Raw genomic sequence first — 24,436 nt, 5'->3', positions numbered from 1 at the left:
AGTCTGAAACTGCACACTAGGTCAATCAAAAAATGCATATGCTGGTGCTCTCCCAAACAATACAGCGGGTTTTGCTTTTAAGGTGAACACGCAGGCCATTTTCCCTTTTCTCTGGCAAAAACTGTTTTGGTCCCCTGGGCGGTCGGCCGGCTAGCGCAGCTGCATGCTAACTCACCCTGCTACGGACTTCCCAGCGGACTGGTTGCCTCTGCCGAACAAAAACTCCTGTGGCCGTCGCATCTTGGATGTTTGTAGACGCCAGCCTCGACTTTTTAATTTCGGTCTGCAGTTCCGATTTATTTATTAGATTTTCATGTCGATTAAATGGAAATATGTAAAATTGATTCTACCCTATCGAGTTTGGGCTAGAATGAAACGTGCTGATACGCAGAATACGATGGTGAGGTCGGAATATGTAAGAAATGAAGGTCAGGAGACCACGCCATCTTACAGTCTCTGAACGAACAGCAAAGAAGGCTTATACACTTTCTACAAGGACATTCAGAAGCTCTTTTACAACCGCTGTTGGAAAACCCAAATTTTCACGGGAATTACTCGCCCTTGAGATCAGACTAGTTCCGTAACCACTACCAATTACGAGGATTATGGAACTATTAGACAATCAACTCCACACTGAAGAAAGTTTCTCCTCACCAGCACATTAGCCACACGGGCTAACGCACTGTGAGATGTTCCCAGTAAAGCGGGGGGGGGGGGGGGGGTCCATTTGGGGCCGAACAGCACAATAAACCTGGGTTCGGTGTGGGGCGGCGGTGGGGTGAGTGGACTGCTGTAGCCTGTTGTGTGGTTGTGGAGCACTGAGGGCTACGGCAGGAACAAAGCCTCTCTGTCGTTTCTAGGTTTCCAGTTCCAAGCAACACAATACAACAATACAAGATCCCCCTCCCCAAACGCTCCCACCCCCCACCTCTTCCAGATACAGCCCCTGTCTAAGACAATAGCTGCAGGAAGACCACACAGGAAATGAGATGTTACAAGGTAGCTGTTTATCATGCGACATAAAATAGTTTAAATACTTTTAAATGTCTAAAACTGGCCACACACTACGAATTTCTGTTTATTTTCTCTCCGCGGGGTAAGAGTGAAATACGAGAATGCGCGCGGCTACCGGCAGGAGGGCCTGAATGGCTTCCGCCGTGGCTGCGGCGAGAGCCGGCTCGCCTTTGATTTATGCCGCAGATACGCGGGAGACGCCCCAGAGGCGATCTTTATTTACGGCGACACGCAGAGGCGGCGCTAGCGCTGCCAGACTTTCGACACGGCGCATATCACAGCAGCGTAGCACCCGCCTGCCGACACCAGTCACTCACTGCTGATGAGGTGAAAAAGGCGCTGTTATCACCGTAAGAGGCACATCAGAGGCGAGCCAGTGTGCCGGGGCTCACCCCAGTTCACTACTACCAGCACGACGTCATCACACCGCGCCTGTTCTCAACATAAAAATCATGGCACCTCAATGTATGAGTAATATCAAAAATTATATAACTTTTCCAAACTTCGTCAGTGTATTCTTAAGTATATGAATGTTAACATTATAAAGTCTCAGAATGATCAAATGAATATGTTAGGCAAAATATAAGATCTTAAGAAAAGAGAAGTGGCGCTCTTAATAAAACTATAAAGCTCAAAATTTCTCAGAATGAATTCTTTACAGACGAATGAAAACTGGTAGAAGCCGACCTAGGGGAAGATCAGTTTGGATTCCGCAGCAATGTTGGAACACGTGAGGCAATACTAACCCTACGATTTATCTTAGAAAATATATTAAGGAAAGGCAAACCTACATTTGAGTCTCGGTCCACCACACAGTTTTAATCTGCCAGGAAGTTTCATATCAGTGCACACTCCGCTGCAGAGTGAAAATCTCATTCTGGAAACATCCCCCAGGCTGTGGCTAAGCCATGTGTCCACAATATCCTTTCTTTCAGGAGTGCTAGTTCTACAAGATTCGCAGGAGAGCTTCTGTCAAGTTTTCAAGGTAGGAGACGAGGTACTGGCAGAAGTAAAGCTGTGAGCACGGATTATGAGTCGTGCTTGGGGAGCTCAGTTGGTAGAGCACTTGCCCGCGAAAAGCAAAGGCCCCGAGTTCGAGTCTCGGTCCGGCACACAGTTTTAATCTGCCAGGAAGTTTCATATCAGCGCACACTCCGCTGCAAAGTGAAAAACCTCATTTTGGCTACGCTTCTAGCATTTGTAAACTTAGAGAATCCTTTTGACAATGTTGACTGGAATACTCTCTTTCAAATTCTGAAGGTGGCAGGGGTAAAATACAGGGAGCGAAAGACTATTTACAATTTAAACAGAAACCAGATGGCAGTTTTAAAAGTCGAGGGACACGAAAGGAAAGCAGTGGTTGGGAAGGAAGAGAGACAGGTTTGTAGAATATTACCAATGTTATTCAATCTGTATATTGAGCAAGCAGTAAAGAAAAACAAAAGAAAAATTCGGATTAGGAATTAAAAAACATGGAGAGGAAATAAAATCTCTGAGTTTCCTGATGACATTGTAATTCTGTCACAGACAGCGAACGACCTGGAAGAGCAGCTGAACGTAATGGACAGTGCCTTGAACAGTATAAGATGAACATCAACAAAAGCAAAACGAGGATAATGGAATGTAGTCGAATAAAATCGGGTGAGGCTGAAGGAATTAGATTACGAAATGAGACGCTTCTAGTCGTAAATGAGTTTTACTATTTGGGGAGAAAAATAACTGATGATGGTCGAAGTAGAATGGATATAAAATGTAGACTGACAATGGCAAGGAAAGCGTTTCTGGAGAAGAGAAATTTGTTAACATCGAGTATAGATTTAAGTGTCAGGAAGTCGTTTCTGAAAGTATTTGTATGGAGTGTAGCCATGCATCGAAGTGAAACGTAGACGATAAACAGTTTAGACAAGAAGAGAGTAGCAGCTTCCCAAATGTGGTGCTACAGAAGAATGCTGAAGATTAGATGGGTAGATCACATAACTAGTGAGGAGGTAGTGATTAGAATTGGGGAGAAGAGGAGTTTGTCGCACAACGTGACTAGAAGAAGGGATCATTTAGTAGGACATATTCTGAGGCCTCAAGGGATCACCAGTTTAGTATTGGAGGGCAGCGTGGAGGGTAAAAATCGTAGAGGGAGACCAAGAAATGAATGCACTAAACAGATTCAGAAGGATGTAGGTTGCAGTAGGTATTGGGAGATAAAGAAGCTTGCACAGGATAGAGTAGCATGGAGAGCTGCATCAAACCAGTCTCTTGACTGAAGACCACAGCAACAACATACAAATGTAAGTCACAATTAAAAGCTACAAGTGTCAACTTGATCAGAGCAATATTTTGATTGAAATCGGTGTTTTTACTATCAATTTACGACACTTCTTTTAAATAATACTCCGAAACATTAAAATTCATATGTAAACCTTACTTTCATATATAGACATTAAGTTCAGCCGAAATTTTTACAAAGGCACAGACGGTGTTTAGAAAGGATAGACTGCATGCAACGGTGGTGGCGTGTTTGTCGCTGTTAGTAGTAGTTTATCCTGTAGTGAAGTAGAAGTGGATAGTTCCTATGAAATATTATGGGTGGAGTTTACACTTAACAATCGAGCTAGGTTAATAATTGGCTCCTTTTACCGACCTCCCAGCTCAACAGCATTAGTGGCAGAACAACTGCGAGAAAATTTGGAATACATTCCTCATAAATTTACTCAGCATGTTATAGTCTTAGGTGGACATTTCAATTTACCAGATATAGACTGGGACACTCAGATGTTTAGGACGGGTGGTAGGGACAAAGCATCGAGTGACATTATACTGAGTGCACCATCCGAAAATTACCTCGAGCAATTAAGCAGAGAACCGACACGTGGAAATAACATCTTGGACCTACTGATAACAAAAAGACCCGAACTTTTCGACTCTGTAAGTACAGAACAGGGAATCAGTGATCATAAGGCCAATGCAGCATCCCTGAATATGGAAGTAATAGGAATATAAAAAAAGGGAGGAAGGTTTGTCTGTTTAGCGAGAGTAAAAGAAGGCAGATTCCAGACTACCTAACAGATCAAAACGAAAATTTCTGTTCCGACACTGACAATGTTGAGTTTTTATGGATAAAGTTTACGGCAATTGTAAAATGGGTTTTAGACAGCTACGTGCCGTGTAAAACTGTGAGGGACAGGACAAATCCACCGCGGTTCAACAACAAAGTTAGGAATCTACTGCGAAAGCAAAGAGAGCTTCACTCCAAGTTTAAACGCAGCCAAAACCTCTCAGGCAAACAGAAGCAAAATGACGTCAAAGTTACCGTAAGGAGGGCTATGCGTGAAGCCTTCAGTGAATTCGAAACTAAAACTCTATGTACCGATTTAACAGAAAATCCTAGGAAGTTCTGGTCTTACGTTAAATCAGTAAGTGGCTCGAAACAGCATACCGGAATGATGATGGCATTGAAATAGAGGATGACACGCGTAAAGCTGAAATACTAAACACCTTCTTCCAAAGCTGTTTCGCAGAGGAAGACCGCACTGCAGTTCCTTCTCTAAATCCTAGCACAAATGAAAAAATGGCTGACATCGAAATAAGTGTCCAAGAAATAGAAAAGCAACTAGAATCACTCAACAGAGGAAAGACCACTGGACCTGACGGGATACCAATTCGATTCTACACAGAGTACACGAAAAAACTTGCCCCCCTTCTAACAGCCGTGTACCGCAACTCTCTAGAGGAACGGAAGGTTCCAAATGATTGGAAAAGAGCACAGGTAGTCCCAGTCTTCAAGAAGGGTCGTCGAGCAGATGCGCAAAACAATAAACCTATATCTCTGACGTCGATCTGTTGTAGAATTTTATAACATGTTTCTTGCTCGAGTATCATGTCGTTTTTGTAAACACAGAATCTACTCTTTAGGAATCCACATGGATCCCGGAAATATCGATCGTGTGAGACCCAACTCGCTTTATTTGTTCATGAGACCCAGAAAATATTATATACAGGCTCCCAGGTAGATGCTATCTTCCTTGACTTCCGGAAGGCGTTCGATACAGTTCCGCACTGTCGCCTGATAAACAAAGTAAGAGCCTACGAAAAATCAGACCAGCTGTGTGGCTGGATTGTAGAATTTTTAGCAAACAGAACACAGCATGTTGTTATCAATGGAGAGACGTCTACAGACGTTAAAGTAACCTCTGGCGTGCGACAGGGGAGTGTTATGGGACCATTGCTTTTCACAATATATATAAATGACCTACTAGATAGTGTCGGAAGTTCCAAGAGGCTTTTCGTGGATGATGCTGTAGTATGCAGAGAAGTTGCAGCATTAGAAAACTGTAGCGAAATGCAGGAATATCTGCAGCGGGTAGGCTCTTGGTGCAGGGAGTGGCAACTGACCCTTAACTTAGACAAATGTAATGTATTGCGAATACATAGAGAAAAGGTTCCTTGATTGTATGATTATATGATAGCGGAACAAACACTGGTAGCAGTTACTTCTGTAAAATATTTGGTAGTTGGCGTGCGGAACGATTTGAAGTGGAATGATCATATAAAATTAATTATTGGTTAGGTGGGTACCAGGTTCATATTCATTGGGAGAGTCCTTAGAAAATGTAGTCCATCAACAAAGGAAGTGGCTTACAAAACACTCGTTCGACCTATACTTGAGTATTGCTCGTCAGTGTGGGATCCGTACCAGATCGGGTTGACGGAGGAGATAGAGAAGATCCAAAAAAGAACGGCGCGTTTCGTCACAGGGTTATTTGGTAAGCGTGATAGCGTTACGGAGATGTTTAGCAAACTCAAGTGGCAGACTCTGCAAGAGAGGCGCTCTGTATCGCTGTGTAGCTTGCCGTCCAGGTTTCGAGAGGGTGCGTTTCTGGATGAGGTATCGAATATATTGCTTCCCCCTACTTATACCTCCCGAGGAAATCACGAATGTAAAATTAGAGTGATTCGAGGGCGCACGGAGGCTTTCAGACAGTCGTTCTTCCCGTGAACCATACGCGACTGGAACAGAAAAGGGAGGTAAGGACAGTAGCACGTAAAGTGCCCTCCGCCACACACCGTGGGTGGCTTGCGGAGTATAAATGTAGATGTAGATGTAGATATGTGACACCAATAAGCAAATTCTATCAGTTATGCACAAAAAATCAAATTTGCAACGAAAACGGCCTTATTCATTCTAGATTAAGTATCACTTGTACTTAACGAAAGTTCTAACTACAACACTCGATTTCATTCATGTAATAATACAGCTGTACCAAGTATCAAGACGATTGTAAATGATAATGTTTACAAGGAATCTTGAAGAGGCAGTTCATAGGTCATGTTCTACTGTCAGTTTATTTACAGTCTAGCTAAAACTTTTACAAAATATATCAATGTGTTAAAACTCAAAACTTTTATTTATAGTCATAGTTCCTGATTTCCTGATCCCCCTGAGAAAATAGCTGGTAGGAACATTTTCTTTTCTTTGACTCAAAGAGTAATGTGTACTTGCAGACTGTAAATTATGGTAAGTATGTTCTCTGTCGTTTTCTGAGTGACCGCAAAAGTAATTTTCAGGCCCTTAGAGACGGCGAAGGTATGTGGAAAGCACACACAAACAATTCAATTTAAAGAGTCTTTTCATAATGATACAACGAAGAAACGGCCATCTGACTATTACTTGCCTGTGCGTACTGCAAGCCAGTCAAAGAAGACAAAAAATTTGTCTGCTTACTCATTTTTGTACAGTTGGGGGGGGGGGGGGGGGAGTGGGAGGAGGAGGACTGCCAGAAACAACATACTAAAAGTTGTGACTTGCAACTGTGATGTCGTCTCTCCGTTGGCCATCGGTGCCAATATAACTGGTTTACGCAGACTACTTACTGATGGGTGGAGAGACGACATCACAGTTACAGGTAGTCTGCGTAAACCAGTTATGTTTGCCACTGATACATAGCATATATGGATGGCGAGAACCCCTTCAGCATAAACTAAGGCCTGAAGATAGTGCACTGAAGCGCCGAAACTGGTGGCTGTGTAAATAAATGACATTTTAATTACTGCTGTAGGTGTCTCATTTGCTTACAGTAGTGAACGGCCGTAGTCCCACAGACCAAGATGGACACACAGAAATGATATCTAATGGGTCAGTCAATACACCGCTAGAACACATTGTCTAACTACAAAAGTCATGAAGCACCAAGAAGACATCTTTCGATGTCAGTTTTAAGTTCGTACACGTACAAACCACCCGCCAATGTGTATAAGAGTAGAGATGCAATTCTCTGCGACAGTAGAACTGTTACCAGACTGCATTAAGCTGTTCGTGGTTAGTGCTGTTACCAGGCCTGGTAGGATACACACACATCAAAAAAAGTTTTGCATCACCTCGGTTCCGAGGGTTCCGGAACCCGCACAGAAAACTGGAATATATATCAACATAAACATCATTTCCGCCCTTTTTATTGCTCATAAAAACCACACATTGCATGTTGTACCACCACAAAATGAGATCCTCAGAGATGGTAGTCCAGATTGCTGTACACACCGGTACCTCTAATACCCAGTAGCACGTCCTCTTGCATTGTTGCTTGTCTGTATTCGTCGTGGCATACGATCCACAAGTTCGTCCCACTCCTCAACGGCGATTCGGCGTACATGCCTCAGAGAGGTAAGTGTGTCACGTCGTCGATAAACAACCTTTTTCAATCTACCCCAGGAATGTTCGACAGGGTTCGTATCTGGAGGACACGCTGGCCACTCTAGTCGAGCGATGTCGTTATCCTGAAGGAAGTCATTACAAGATGTGCACGATGGGGGCGCGAATTGTCGTCCATCAAGACAAATACCTCTCCAATATGATGGCGATATGGTTGCACTATCGGTCGGAGGATGGCAATCACGTATCATAAAGCCGTTACGGCGCCTTCCGTGACACTAGCGGCGTACGTCGGGCCCACCTAATGCCACCCCAAAACATTACGGAACCTTCCCCTTGCTGCACTCACTGGACACTGTGTCTAAGGCGTTCATCCTGACCGAGTTGACTCCAAACACGTCTCCGACGATTGTCGGGTTGAAGGCATATGCGTCACTCATCGGTGAAGAGAACGTGATACCAATCCTAAGCGGTCCATTCGGCATGTTGTTGGGCACATCTGTACCGCGCTGCATGCTGTCGTGATTGCAAAGATGGGCCTCACCTCGAGGTCGGGAGTGAAGTTGCGCATCATGCAGCCTACTGCGCACAGTTTTAGTCGTAACACGACGTACTGTGGCTGTACGAAAAGCATTGTTCAACATGGTGGCGTTGTTGTCAGGGTTTCTCTGAGCCATAATCGGTAGGTAGCGGTCATCCATTGCAGTAATAGCCCTTGGGCGGCCTGAGCGAGGCATGTCATCGACAGTTCCTGTCTCTCTGTATCTCCTCCCCCAACATCTCTTTGGTTCTCTCCGAGACGGCTGGACACTTGTTAAGAGCCGTTCCTGGCACAAAGTAACAATGCGGACGCGATCCAACCGTGGAATTGACCGTCTGGTCGTGGTTGAACTACAGACAACACGAGCCGTGTACCTCCTTCCTGGTGGAATGACTGGAACTGATCGACTGTCGGACCCCCTCCGTCTAATAGGCGCTGCTCATGCATGGTTGTTTACATCTTTGGGCGGGTTTAGTGAAAGTGAATGGGACTGTGTCTGTGATACAATATCCACTACCAACGTCCATCTTCAGGAGTTCTGCGAACAAGGGTGATGCAAACCCTTTTTTATGTGTGTACAAAAGGAGTGAACAACCTAATATGTTGACTGATCGCCGTGAAGGACACGGAGATGCCTGAACGATGGCGGCTTCATTTTATCTTTTCTTCTCGCTTCATTTTCTGACGCCCCGCTAGGTGCCTATAGCTTCCTGTGTGTTATAGCGGAGTCTCAGAAACACGTCGGAGCGTATGGGTTGGGAAGTGTCTGAGTACGTGAGGAGAGGGCAACACGGACAGCGGCTGTGTGGTCCGTTGGCTCTACTTGTGCGGAGGCTAATTAGTTGCGAGTGTACCGTTAGTGGTTGCAACGAAGTTTTCACCATGCCCTTCAGTATGCTTGCTGCACTGTCTTTCCTACGTCCGTGCTATACGCTTTTGGATGCAGGCGTTCTTCATTGAGCTAAAATTATGGAATAACGGCTTTTGACGTAGTAATTGTTGGTATTGCTCTCACTGTGATACACCCGCCTCTGTGACTCTCGTTTTATGAGCCTCAAAAAAATTTTCAACCGTTATTCAATTGGTTCAAATGGCTCTGAGCACTATGGGACTTAACATCTGAGGTCATCAGTCCTCTAGATCGTAGAACTACTTAAACCTAACTAACCTAAGGACATCGCACACATCCATGCCCGAGGCAGGATTCGAACCTGAGACCGTAGCGATAGCATGGTTCCAGACTGTAGCTCCTAGAACCGCTCGACCACTCTGGCCGGCTCACCCGTTGTAATGATTGTTAACCACAACTGGTCTGTTTGAGTTACTGCTTGTTCCGCAAGTGTAACGCTGGATGTTTGGCATTACAGGTGCAACATGAAGTTTTGACTGTCTGTTAGTTGTTAACGCCACAAGCTGTCTGGTACTTTAAATCTTGTGGCTTTGAGATCAACCTTTTTTTCATGTGAGGTGTCAGATAGCTCGTCATTATCCTAGTAATGAATGAAATTGGACATTCAATGCTGTTAAACTGCCTCATAAAGGTTGTGGTCAATCTGGTTTATTAAGTGGTTGTTTTTAACGCCCTGGGATATTTTGTTGGATTTATTATTTAATCTTTTAGCTGTTTTAAGGAAATTTGTTGAACTAATTTATGCTGTTCAAATTGTGTTTTAGATTGTTGAAAAATCTAAGTTCCATGGAAGAGAGCCTAACTTGTAAATGCTAGCAATTAAGTACGGCCTCCTACAGGTAAGCTTCTGTTTCTCATAGAAATTTCAGTTTGGCGCAAACAATTATCTAGCTGGGTAGCCTGTATTATTTATTGAATTAACTTTCTGAGATTAGGGATTTCACCCTAGTCAGTTAAGTTGTTTTGGGGGAGACGTTTATTACGCCCCCATTTTACTGCTTTACGTTGCTAAGAGGTTTGTGCTTTGTGTAATTTTGAATAACGTATTATTTGATTATCATGGCATTTTGAAGGTTTTATGCCATTAAGTTCTTAAGGCGTGGGCGAATCACATTTTCTTAACTTGTATCATTTAGCACATGTTTCATCTGTGTTCGTTAACAGTTCTTAGCTTTACGAGTTACGAGTCCACTGTTTAGGGCGGCACTTGGCTGTGGAGACTTCTTACTGTTACGCACAATCAAGGTGTTTTTCTGAAGTTTTCGTGGCTGCCCCACATTACCTTAGTGGAGCTGTTCCCACTAGCACCGTATTTGTTAAGTTTTTTTAGCCTAAGCTTTTATTTGTAAGTTCCCATGATATTTTCCGCCAAATATTTATGTCTCTCCTGAAATTGGTAATGTTATTCGATTTATGATTACCCTCCAGATTTTCTAACTCGGGTAATTTCAGCCCATACTGTTGTGTTTTATGTGGAAACATTAAACATTATTTCCCTAGAGGTCAATGTTTGAAATGTTTTTCTAATTATTTTGCCATCACTTCTGTATTGTATTTATTCTATGAATCTAAACGAAAATCTTGCTCGATCGTAACTGTTGGCAATTAACTTTCAGGATTGATCTGTTCTGGTCTATTGGTTGATTTGGAGGAGAGGACCAAACAGGGAGGTCATCGGTCTCACCGGAATAGGGAAGGATGAAGACGGAAATCGGCCATGCCCTTTCGAAGGAACCATCCTGGAAATTGCCTGAAGCGGTTTAGAGATATAGCAGGAAGATCTAAATCAGGATGGGCGGACGCAGGTGTGAACCGTCGTCATACCGAATGCGGGTCTGCTCTGAAAATTGAAGGCATGGACTCGTGATGCGATAACTAGTAATCTTACCTGCAGATGTTCTTTTCAAAGGCTACTCTGATTAATACTGAAATTAATTTAAACTTTTAATTGCTATAATTAATAAATGTCTTACCTCATTATCTTGCAGCGTTGTATTTATTACTGATTTCTTGCTTGTGGCTTGCAGTCTTTTATCAGTGGCTTAAACCGATTAACAGTAAAAAAAGTCCTGTTGCTCATTCTTTGCCATGGTTAATACTGTATTCGGTTTTTTAGTGTAATGTGTTCTGTAAATAAATGCGAACTGTCAACGGAAAAATGATGCGATTATCGTGGATCCGCTTTTTCACGTGTCCTTTTCCTTTCCCATCTTATATAAAAGGATATCGTTATCAACGCCTGACAGCCTTCGAAAGCCACAGCGGATAGGCAAAATAATGTGAACAGTGGTAGTAGCGGGATGGTCGTGTTTGACGGGTCAACAACGTAGGTAAGGCACATGTCACGCTGGACGTGCGTGTTCAGCATCACAGCAGGCATCAGAGCATGTTGTTTACGAATAGTGCAGACTTCGTATTTGCATTCAGAGGCCGAGGCCCACGTTCAATGAAATACCTAACAGAGTTCCAAAGAGGACAGATTGTGGGGGCCCGATTAGCTGGAGCATCAGTAACCAAGACAGCCAACTTATCGAATGTTTTAAGAACAACTGTTTCAACAGTCATGACAGCCTACAAAAAACATGGAGAGACATTATCGATTAAATGTAATAGTGGGCACATATCAAAACTAAATGACAGAGATCGTGGTACGGTAACACGAATTGTGTCAAAACAACACAAAACCACGGCGGCTAAAGTGACTGCTGAGCTCAATAGGTATTTTCGAAACGTCATATATCCGCTGAGAGCTCCATAAAGCGAATATTCTTGGACGAGTTGCGGTACCGAAACCATTAGTGACGACAACCAACGCAAAGAAGCATAAAATCTATGTCTGGAGCATAAATCCTGGACGGCTAAGCATTGCAAACACGTCATATGATCCAACGAGTCAATGTTTTTGTTATTTCCAACATCGGGCCCGGTTTACGTCTGGAGAGCGCCAAAAGAAGTCTACAATCCTGATTGCCTGTTTCCGTCGTTTAAGCATGGAGGTGGAAGTGTGATGGTGCGCACTGCCATATCATAGAATTCTGCTGGTCCCATCTTTACTCTCAAAGACAGTGTTACAACTAATGATTATGTGAACATTTTAGGGGATCGGGTGCACCCAAAGATTCAACTGTTGTTCCCCAACAATGATGCTACATTTCAGGACAATAATGCACCAATTCACACAGCCAGGACAGTACAGTCTAGGTACGAGGAGCATACAACTGAACTGCAGCGTCTTCCCTGGCCAGCACAGTCCCCGGACTTAAAACATTATCGTACCTTGAGGGCGGTATCGGAGCGCAGCCTCTGGAGCAGATTTCCGCCTCCCTCGTCACTTGTTAGAAGAGATTCTGATCCATGAGTGGCATATATCAGTATTCCAGAAGAATCGGAGCTGTATTACGGGCAAATGGGGTCCCAAACCCTTATCAATACATCATTTCCAAATAAGTACAGGTGTTCACATTATGTTGCCTACACCCTACATCTCGTTGTGTGTCCCATTTGGCCACTGGACTAATCTTGCAATATCCAGGTTTGCGGGGCATTCACAGGTGGCACTGCCTGGGAACGAGCGGGCAAACCTACTCGTCTCCAAATTTCCAGTCGACCACGCCTCCTTGCAACGTTCTGTGTCATCCGACACCATAGGTTGGAGGCTACCAGTAGCCGGCCTGACTGGGACACAAATGGCTGCATCGGAGTGGTGGTGTGACTAGGTAGGATGGTCTTTGACGAATGGCGTCGCTTGTCGTTCATCAGTTAATCGCGTTTCTCCTGTATCCCAAATGACCATCTTAGGCCGATATGCCAGTGACCTTGGGAGAGTGTAGCGACTGAAGTTTGTGCCTATCACTTGAATGAAACGAAGAGTTGCGGTGATTGTTACAATTGATGCGCCTGCGGCAACCGGCATCAGATTTTGTGAAGCATCTCACACACTTTCCCTAACACCAGAAAGATTTTTCACTCACCTACCGACATACTGCCTATTGACAGCGTAAGGTGTCGAATTCTTCACCAACTTTCAGAGGGTGTCGTTGCTGAAAGGACTGTAGCTGAAAGTGTGCAGGGGAAAGCTTCACAAAAAGACGCCTTTCTTAAAAGTTAAACTGCTACTCTACTGTATCCATAAGTCGCAACCCCGTTACAAACAAATAAACAGTATCACTATGAATGCTAACATAACTCACGAGGTTCTATCCTGCTGTAGCCCAGAAGATACAAACGACAAAAACACGAAATTCTAAGAAGTAAAGCACTTGAGAACTGGACCCTAGGCCGAAAGTGAGAATGTTATCAGGAATGTTACCTCGCTCATATTAACGTCCTACCACGAGAGTTGAGGTGCGAGCACGGAAATTCGCGTAATGGCGCGAAAGCGGCCCCCGTATCCGCTGCAATATGCCGAACGGTATTCATCGTACACCCTAACTATCGAACGACAGGCGAAACTGCTTCCACTTGTTGAAGGGACGGCCTGCGCTAAAATGGCGGCCACTTCCGCGTTACTGCCACTTGCGAAGCAGCAAGTCTTGCGTCTCCGAAATGCTCAGAGCGACTGGGATGAGAGTTTTGTTAACACAAGCACCTCCACAGACAGCACTTCTGCGACACGCCTAAGGGAGCTCCGTGCCAACTTAACTGAAGGGAGAAGAGTTAACGGTCCTGTGGCCCGGGCTGGAGGCGTCCGAAGTTGAGGTTACCGCGCCGGTATGGGCGCCAACTCGTCCCAGGACACACCGTATTCGTGTCCCTGCTGGATATCCTTGAACCTAATGACTGCAAAACTCAAGGCAAGCAGCCACTACTCCACCCATTACTCCACCTCGAAGTCATGACTTAGGTGTGGTTTAATAGTCATAGAAAATTAGCCTTCATTCTCAAATCACATGTTTTAACTAACGAGCTTTTCAATTGATCGATTAACATACTCTGTACCAAATTACTAGTTATGTCGCCAGCAAATTTGAATCACTAATCAGGTTATCCAAACTAATTCTCTCTCACTCATTCCCTCTTTGTTTGTGGTCCTTTGTTGCTACTCCAAGTGCTGACTCTGCAGACGAAAAGTCTACGCATAACAAGAGGATGTTATGTTATGTTATGTTATGTTAACCGGGGCCTAGAAACGATGGAGAGGCTCCGTCCCCGCCGCAGCTGCAATGGTCCGCAACCACGACGACTACCGCAGTGCACTTCACCCCTTCGCAGCCCCAAACCGAACCCAGTGTTATTGTGCGGTTCGGTCCCCGGTGGAACACCCAGGGAACGTCTCACATCAGACGAGTCCAGCCCCTGTGTTTGCGTGGCAGAGTAATGGTGGTGTACGCGTGCGTGGAGAACTTGTTCGCGCAGCAATCGCCGACATAGTGTACCTGAGGCGGAATAAGGGGAAGCAGCCCGCATTTGCCGAGGCAGACGGAAAACCATCGACAGACTGGCCGGCTCACCGGACATCGACACACCGGGTAGATTCGTGCCCAGGAGCGGCGCGCTCCTTCCCGTCCGGAAAGCCGTGCATTAGACCGCACGGCCAGTCAGGTGGGCCCAACAAGAGGATTCATTCCACTAGACTGAGGAGACATAAATCATGTGTTATCTCCTAATATTGAGTCGGCCCTCCTTTTGTCTACTGTAATGCAGTAAACCGTGTTTAATAACTCTGCTTTAGTGGCACTGTCATCAGTGACTTCACCGTTGTTGTTGCGCAGTGAAGGTATTGATTGTGTCTTGCCACTGGTGTGCTTTATGCATGACCACAATCTCTTTGGGTTTTCTGCAAGATTTCGAGGCAGAATTTCGTTTTGGACATTATTAAAAGCATCTCACATTGAAGTACGCACCATATTTCGAACTTCTGTAAAACTTTGCTAGTCTTGGGGATTTTGCGTTCTGTTAACACAGGCACTCGCATTGGTTGTCTGCTGCAGTAGCCGATTAACGCCAGATTTCGCCACGCTGTACTCATGGATCCGTTCGTCATACGTCCACTGATTTCGGAAGTTTTTTCCACGCAATGTCGCTTGTCTGTTAGCTCTCACTACTCTACGCAAACTCCGCTGCTCTCGATCGTTAAGTGAAGTCCGTCGGCCATACGTTGTCCGTAGTGAGAGTAATGCCTGAACTGTGGTATTCTCGGCACAGTCTTGACACTGTGGATATCGGAATACTGAATTCCCTAAGGATATCCGAAATGGAATGTCCTATGCGCCTGGCTCCAAATACTGCTCCGCGTTCGAAGTCCCTTAAATCCCGTAGTGTGGCCATGATCAGGTCGGAAACCTTTTCACATGAATCACCTGAGTGCAAATGACAGCTCCGCCAGTGAGCTGCGTACGCGATACTACCGCCATGTGTATATCCTAAGACCTTAGTCAACTCAGAGTACAAACAGCGGTGATTCTTATGGCGTCATGGGGTGGGGATCCATATGGTATGAATTCAGGTCGCAAGAGGTAGTGACTATCATGGAATAACGGCATGTTTCGCACAGCCTGCATCCTCATTTGTAAGTTGCCTTGTGACAGTATCGTGATGACATTTTGGAGCAGGTCAATACTCGTCCACACACGGCATGTGTCTTTGTGAACTGCCTGATGGTGAGTTACCCTGCAGTCAAAAAGATCCCCAATCTATCCACGAAAGAAAAGCTGTCTGGCCAGCTTGGGCGTCCACTTTGCTTCAGTGCTGGTATCCAGGATAACGAGCGCCTGTCATAGTAGTTTCGGACCCGTCTATCTCAGAGGGTAGAAAGGCTACATGACGCCCTTCCCAACTGAATCAGTACATGCAACTTCATACTGATATGAAGGTTCATAATGTCAAGTTCTTTGTAAATCTGAATCGATTTCGTAATAACAGATTCAATAACACATACCTTCCCAGCCTGTGAAGTTCACTTCGTTCCCTTCCCCCATTTTCCATCATGGAGTGTGTAGAGATGCACAACAGATTCTATACAGTGTGTAACGTATCGTTCCCATGTTAACGGCTTGCGGCAGTTGTAAAATCAGTTACTACCAGATCACCAAAGTTAACCGCTGCCGGGCCAGACTAGCATTTTGATGGGTCACCGTCCAGGTCTGCTGAGTGCTGTTGACAAGTGGGATACACTAACTCCCTGTTTGGCCAGTTGAGGTGCTGCTTGACTGGCAAGTAATGGCACCAGTCACGAAGACTGACAACGGCCGGGACAGCGGTGGTCACCTGTCCCTTCATATTGGCACCCAGTGACGCCTAAGGGCTGAAGATTACACGGCAGATGGACGCTACCGTTGAGCCTTCGAGGCCTGTTCAGAGGGTGTTTGTATCATTTCTATGTTCAAAATGGTTCAAATGGCTCTAAGTACTATGGGACATAACATCTAAGGTCATCAGTCCCCTAGCCTTAGAACTTCTTAACCCTAACTAACCTAAGGACATCACACACATCTATGCCTGTGGCATGATTCGATCCTGCGGCTGCAGCGGCAGCGCGGTTCCGGACTGAAGCGCCTGGAACCGCTCGGCCACAGAGGCCGGCCCATTCCTATGTCTAGAGGGGTAGTTTGTCGGACGAATATTTATTTATAATTCATTTTTTTCTACATTACATTCTGTTACTTAGTACTCCGCAATACGACTAATTTTCTGTTTAGAATTGTACTACTGATTTCACTTTAGATAACTAAATAATAAATAATTAAAATTAATATTAATGAATTATTAATATATAAAAATTAAATAAACAACTGAGAGGCTGAAAACTATAAAGGTCTAAAGCACACTCTCATCGATTTTTAGGTTTTAGCATGTCTGCGCGGAATCTGATGATCGTACAAGGGATACCTTGAGTGTGAGATTGCAAGTTCAGTCTTTAGTAAGGCTAATATGAAAGCATTGTGTTAAAAATCATGACAGAAGAATATCCTGGGTTAGATAGAGCAGCAATCAATGGTAGAATTAATTTGCTTTAATATGACATTTATAGTCACAACGCAGATCAGATTTCGTCCTGTGTCAGGTCATTATCAGTGCAGTGCGGAATTGTAGCAGTTGTTCGTGCTCAAGTGAATGCTTACACAGTTCAACCATTAATGAGTAATGGTTGAACTGTGTAAGCATTCACTTGAGCACGAACAACTGCTACAATTCCGCACTGCACTGATAATGACCTGACACAGGTCGAAATCTGATCTACGTTGTGGCTATAAATGTCATATTAAAGCAACTTAATTCTACGACTGATTGCTGCTCTATCTAACCAAATATAACCACAGTCGTTGCGTGCACCCACCCCATGGAGGGCAACCTGGAGAAGAATATCCACTGCTAATGACTCACTGTGTGTATCAAGAGGGCGACAGAAAATGAGTGTCCGGGAGGTCTAGAGATCAACCTTCCATGCGATATGTGTATTACATTCACAAATTGGACGTCTTAGACATTTTCAAAACAAACCTTTAACTTGAACCATGAACGCCCAATGAAAAACGGCTCATCACAGTGATAACTAAGGTTCGCACCATCAAGATCGAAGAGGAAATCCTTGGAAGTCACAAAGGGTGCAGGAGGTTCAGCTAGGAAACCACTCTTAAACAATACTTACAGAATTATATTGATGTAACCGGAGGATGAGAAATAATGGAGTGTAATGCCATGCAACCGAATGCGAAACAATCTGTCGTGGAGCTTATCGTGAAATAGGCTATCCTTTAAGACACAGCTGCAGGTAGTACCATAGTATGTTTCATAGGCACGAGGAAAACAAACAGCCAGATGCTGAATTTGTCCAGTGGCTCCAGGTGGTATAAAACTGCAATGTCACACACTTTTCAGGAAGGATAGTTTGCTCTAAAGGGCTGTGATTTTTATACGCAGACCAGGAACCAAGCAAAAGCAAGTTATTTTGACCAGCTATTGGCCAAAAGCAGTGCTCGTGCCATAGTTGTAGTTCTCTTACGGCCATTTTCGAAATCTTGCCAGTTGTGACGTAAATGTTTCCTACTGCCCTTGCAAGATGATGCACACGAGAAAGAATCGTATGGAGCAGACCACCTCCAACTCCTCGTGGCACAATGAATAACTTTCCAGCCAATTTACCATCCAGATTAACGGTCAGTATAATTGTACTTCTACATGACTACTCTGCAATTCACATTTAAGTGCTTGGCAGGGGGTTCATCGAACCATAATCATACTATCTATCTACCATTCCACTCACTAACAGCGCGCGGGAAAAACAAACACCTAAACCTTTCTGTTCGAGCTCTGATTTCTCGTATTTTATTTTGCTGATCATTCCTACCTATGTAGGTTGGGCTCAACAAAATATTTTTGCATTCGGAAGAGAAAGTTAGTGACTGAAATTTCGTAAAAAGATCTCGCCGTAACGAAAAACGTCTTTGCTGTAATGACTTCCATCCCAATTCGCGTATCATATCTGCCACACTGTCTCCCCTATTACGTGATAATACAAAACGAGCTGCCATTTTTTGCACCCTTTCGATGTCCTCCGTCAATCCCACCTGGTAAGGATCCCACACCGCGCAGCAATATTCTAACAGAGGACGAACCAGTGTAGTGTAAGCTGTCTCTTTAGTGGACCTGTTGCATCTTCTAAGTGTCCTGCCAATGAAACGCAAGCTTTGGCTCGCCTTCCCCACAATATTATCTATGTGGTCTTTCCAACTGAAGATGTTCGTAATTTTAACACCCAGGTACTTAGTTGAATTGACAGCCTTAAGAATTGTACTATTTATCTTTTGGAACTCATGTGGATCACCCATTGTATAGGAATGCGTTACGGTGTCGGCGTTAGTTGAGCTTGATACAACCCTCTTAGTACGGGTAACTTCCTTACTGATCGATGGGATGAGTTTTTTTTTTTTTTTTTTTTTATCTCATCTACAAGTTTTCGGGTCGGTTCAACAGTTTTCTGTGCATTGTCAAGCTGATGCTTTCTTTGAAATTTCGTTACCCTACGTCTTTAAAATCTCTATCACTGTTTGAAGTTACGGAATCATCTTGTGCTTCCCTTGAAATCACTGTAATCTATGTAGCGCGATGTCTATAACGTAGTAGCTCACTATCATGTACTTCACGCAAGCTGTATCGAGCATCCCTGAAACGTGCACCTTGTCTTCCCTTTAATATCGGCAGTTTTTCTTATGCACTGCACGGACTTGTTCGAGCGTAGGGACTATCAGACCGGCCGTGTGTTAGACTGAAGAGTTTCTAGCAAATAGATAATAGAAAGTCATTCTCAACGAAGAGAAACTTTGAGGCGTAAAATTTACCTCGGGCTTTATCCACCGAAATAATACGGGTCCATTACTTTTAACGATATATAATGTCGGAAGTTCCATGAGCTTTCCGCGAATGAGCTGTTGTAAACAGAGACGTCGCAACGCTCGAAAACTGTATCGAAATACAGGAGGAGCTGCAAATTATCGACAATTTTTACAGGGACTGACAATTGATCCTCGTCATAAAGAAATGCAACGTGCTGCGTATCCATAGACAGGAAGCTCCATTACTGTATGATTACACGATAACAGATCAATCACAGGAAACAGTCACATCCATAATAAATCTAGGGCTACGCGTACGGAGCCATTTAAAGTGGGACTGCCACATACAATTAACCCAGAAGAGGTAGGTGGCAGACTGATATTCATTGGAACAATCTTGAGGAAATATAGTCCATCCAAAAACGTGGTAGCTTAAAAAAACTCTCTTTCGACCAATAATTGAATATTGATTGTCAGTCTGGGATTCGTACCACACTGTATTAATAGAGAATATAGCGGAGAACCAAGGCAGAGCAGCGCGTTTAGCTGCTTGTACATTTACTAAGTGCGGAAGCGTCACGGAAATGTTCAGCCGACTCCAGGTGCAGACACTGCAAGAGAGGCTTTCTGTATCACCGTTTGCGTTACTAAGTTCAGAGATAGTATTTTTCTGGAATACGAAAATGGGGAAGGGATACTTGTACACAAAGTTCCCTCTGCCATACACCTTGAAGTGCAAATCAGGTTTGCTTAAAATACACACTGTAACGGTCGTGAGCGTAAGTTGAATATGAGATTGGACGTGGTGAGATGATGTTAGTCAGGAAAGCATTTAGCCGGCCAGTGTGGTCGAGCGGTTCTAGGCGCTTCAGTCTGGAACCGCACGACCGCTACGGTCGCAGGTTCGAATCCTGCCTCGGTCATGGATGTGTGTGATGTCCTTAGGTTAGTTAGGTTTAAGTAGTTCTACATTCTAGGGGACTTATGACCTCAGCAGTTGAGTCCCATAGTGCTCAGAGCCATTTGAACCATTTTGAAGGAATGCATTTAATGCGACAAAGACAGCAGTCTTAACACGAGTTTGAACGAGATCCTAAAAGGGTTACGAGAAGCGTAATGTTCCTTCCGCGATATTGCAGAAAGACTTGGCAGGAATGTGGCGAATGAACATGACTGCTGGCAGCGGTCGTCACGAGAACTTACGGTCGCAAAAAGACAGAGAGGGAAGGCCATCGTGTTTGGCGTATGGGTCTGGCGCATCGTATTGTATGCGCAGCAGCAAATGTGAACCGCAATGGCACCACAGTAACACAGCGAACTGTTACAAAACGGTCACTTCAATTACATTCCGAGCCAGACACCCTGCAGCGTGCATTCCACTGACCCCAAACCACCAATAATCCCGACTTCAGTGGTGTCAAGCGAGAGTTCATTAGGGGGCAAGATGGAGGTCTGTTATGTTTTCTGATGAAAGCTGGTTCTGCCTCGTTGCCAGTGGTGGCCATGTCTTGGTTAGAATGAAGCCAGTAGAGGACCTGCTTCCATCCTGTCTGCGTTCTAGACACACTTGGACCTACATCTGGAGCTATGGTTTATGGTGCGATTTTGTATGACAGTAGAAGCACTCACGTGGTTGTCCCACGCACCTTGACTGTAAAACTGTACCTCAATCTGGTGATACGACCTGTCGTAGTGCCATTCATTAACAGACAGAGTGTAGACATTTTTCCTTGGCCTGCTGGATCACCAGATCTGTGAACAATCGAGCAGATATAGGATATCATGGGACGGCAAGTCTAGAGTCATCCACAAACAGCATTAACCTCCTATCTACTGAGTGCAACAGGCATGGAACGCCGTCCCACGAACTGACATTCGGCACGTGTACAACACAATTCATGATTCTCTGCATGCTTGCATTGAACATTCTCGCGGTCACACCGGGTATTAATGTAGCAGCATTTCACATTTACAATGGCTTATCTCGCCTTTACCAGGTGTACCGGTATGAAATGAGGTTTTTTTGTGAAAATGAAACACTAATTTTGAATTGGAAAGTAAAAACATTTTATTCAAAGTACTGACCATTGCTTTCTATACATTTTGACCACCTTTCTGGTAATTTGTGGACACTACCCAATAGAAATGTTCGTCTTTTGAAGCAAACCAATCAGACACCCACTTTTCGACTTCTTCGTAGGAATCGAAGTGTTCCTCAGCTAATGCGTGTCCCATTGATGAAAACAAATGGTAGTCGGAAGGGGCCAAGTCTGGTGACAACGGCGGGAGGGGTAGCACCTCCCAGCCAAGTGCTTTGATTGTATCCTGAACCAGTTTGGCTTTGTGTGCAGATGCGTTGTCGTGTAAAAACATTACTTTGCCATGTCTTCCAGCCCATTCTGGACTTTTTTCGATCAATGCATAGTTCTAATTGATCATTTGTTGTCTGTTGCCAGTAACAATTCGATGCATAACTGATTTTCTTTCATGTCTTTGAAGCAAAACTTTACAAATGGTTTTTCGGTTTTCCATGTGTCTTCCATTCAAATCATGTGGCACCCTTTTTCCACACGTTTGGATCTTTCCCATAGCTTTCAAACGTTCAGAAATTGTTTGTTGTGCAACATATAGCATTGCTGCCATTTGCTTCTGCCTCAAAGCATCATCTTCATCCGATATTGCTTGCAATTCGGTGTCTTCGAACTTTTTTGGTGGGCTTCCATGTTCTTCATTTCTTACACCAAAATCATTATTTCTGAACCGTTGAAGTCATCTCTTGCATGTTCCTTCTCATAGAGCATGATCACAATATGCTTCGACAAGCATTCGATGCGACTCTGCAGCACTTTTTTTCAATTAAAAAAAAATTAATGCTTTCCGCTAATCATCACTTTCTGGTACAAAATTCGACATTGTTAACACAATGAAAACATATGATGTTGTTTGTTCCATGCCTTGATGCATACTAAATACAGGGTGTTTCAAAAATGACCGGTATATTTGAAACGGCAATACAAACTAAACGAGCAGCGATAGAAATATACCGTTTGTTGCAATATGCTTGGGAAAACAGTACATTTTCAGGCAGACAAACTTTCGAAATTACAGTAGTTACAATTGTCAACAACAGATGGCGCTGCGGTCTGGGAGACTCTATAGTACGATATTTTCTACATATCCACCATGCGTAGCAATAATATGGCATAGTATCTGAATGAAATTACCCGAAAACTTTGACAACGTGTCTGGCGGAATGGCTTCACATGCAGATGAGATGTACTGCTTCAGCTGTTCAATTGTTTCTGGATTCTGGCGCGACAGCTGGTCTTTCAAGTGCCCCACAGAAAGAAGTCACAGGGGTTCATGTCTGGCGAATAGGGAGGCCAATCCACGCCGCCTCCTGTATGTTTCGGATAGGCCAAAGCAATCACACTATCATCGAAATATTCATTCAGGAAATTAAAGACGTCGGCCGTGCGATGTGGCCGGGCACCATCTTGCATAAACCACGAGGTGTTCGCAGTGTCGTCTAAGGCAGTTTGTACCGCCACAGATTCACGAAGAATGTCCAGATAGCGTGATGCAGTAATCGTTTCGGATCTGAAAAATGGGCCAATGATCCCTTTGGAAGAAATGGCGGCCCATACCAGTACTTTTTGAGGATGCAGGGACGATGGGGCTGCAACTTGGGGCTTTTCGGTTCCCCATATGCGCCAGTTCTGTTTGTTGACGAAGCCGTCCAGGTAAAAATAAGCTTCGTCAGTAAACCAAATGCTGCCCACATGCATATCGCCGTCATCAATCCTGTGCACTATATCGTTAGCGAATGTCTCTCGTGCAGCAATGGTAGCGGCGCTGAGGGGTTGCCGCGTTTGAATTTTGTATGGATAGAGGTGTAAACTCTGGCGCATGAGATGATATGTGGACGTTGGCGTCATTTGGACCGCAGCTGCAACCCGGCGAATGGAAACCCGAAGCTGCTGTTGGATGACCTGCTGCACTAGCTGCACGTTGCCCTCTGTGGTTGCCGTACGCGGTCGCCCTACCTTTCCAGCACGTTCATCTGTCATGTTCCCAGTCCGTTGAAATTTTTCAAACAGATCCTTTATTGTCTCGCTTTTCGGTCCTTTGGTTACATTAAACCTCCATTGAAAACTCCGTCTTGTTGCAACAACACTGTGTTCTAGGCGGTGGTATTCCAACACCAGAAAAATCCTCTGTTCTAAGGAATAAACCATGTTGTCCACAGCACACTTGCACGTTGTGAACAGCACACGCTTACAGCAGTAAGACGACGTACAGAATGGCGCACCCACAGACTGCGTTGTCTTCTATATCTTTCACATCACTTGCAGCGCCATCTGTTGTTGAAAATTGTAGCTACTGTAATTTCGACGGTTTCTCCGCCTGAAAATGTACTGTTGTTCCAAGCATATTGCAACAAACGGTGTATTTCTATCGCTGCTCGTTTAGTTTTTATTGCCGTTTCAAATATACCGGTCATTTTTTAAATACCCTGTATCGTTGACAGATGTCACACCAACCAAAAAACAAAAAATTAAGGCTCGTTCACAACAAATGTTCCCTGTCGACACATTTGTACACTCCTGGAAATTGAAATAAGAACACCGTGAATTCATTGTCCCAGGAAGGGGAAACTTTATTGACACATTCCTGGGGTCAGATACATCACATGATCACACTGACAGAACCACAGGCACATAGACACAGGCAACAGAGCATGCACAATGTCGGCACTAGTACAGTGTATATCCACCTTTCGCAGCAATGCAGGCAGCTATTCTCCCATGGAGACGACCGTAGAGATGCTGGATGTAGTCCTGTGGAACGGCTTGCCATGCCATTTCCACCTGGCGCCTCAGCTGGACCAGCGTTCGTGCTGGACGTGCAGACCGCGTGAGACGACGCTTCATCCACTGCCAAACATGCTCAATGGGGGACAGATCCGGAGATCTTGCTGGCCAAGGTAGTTAACTTACACCTTCTAGAGCACGTTGGGTGGCACGGGATACATGCGGACGTGCATTGTCCTGTTGGAA

The sequence above is a fragment of the Schistocerca gregaria genome, chromosome 1 (genome assembly GCF_023897955.1).
Source record: "Schistocerca gregaria isolate iqSchGreg1 chromosome 1, iqSchGreg1.2, whole genome shotgun sequence".
Taxonomy (NCBI): domain Eukaryota; kingdom Metazoa; phylum Arthropoda; class Insecta; order Orthoptera; family Acrididae; genus Schistocerca; species Schistocerca gregaria.
Note: the sequence above shows the minus strand (reverse complement) of the source record.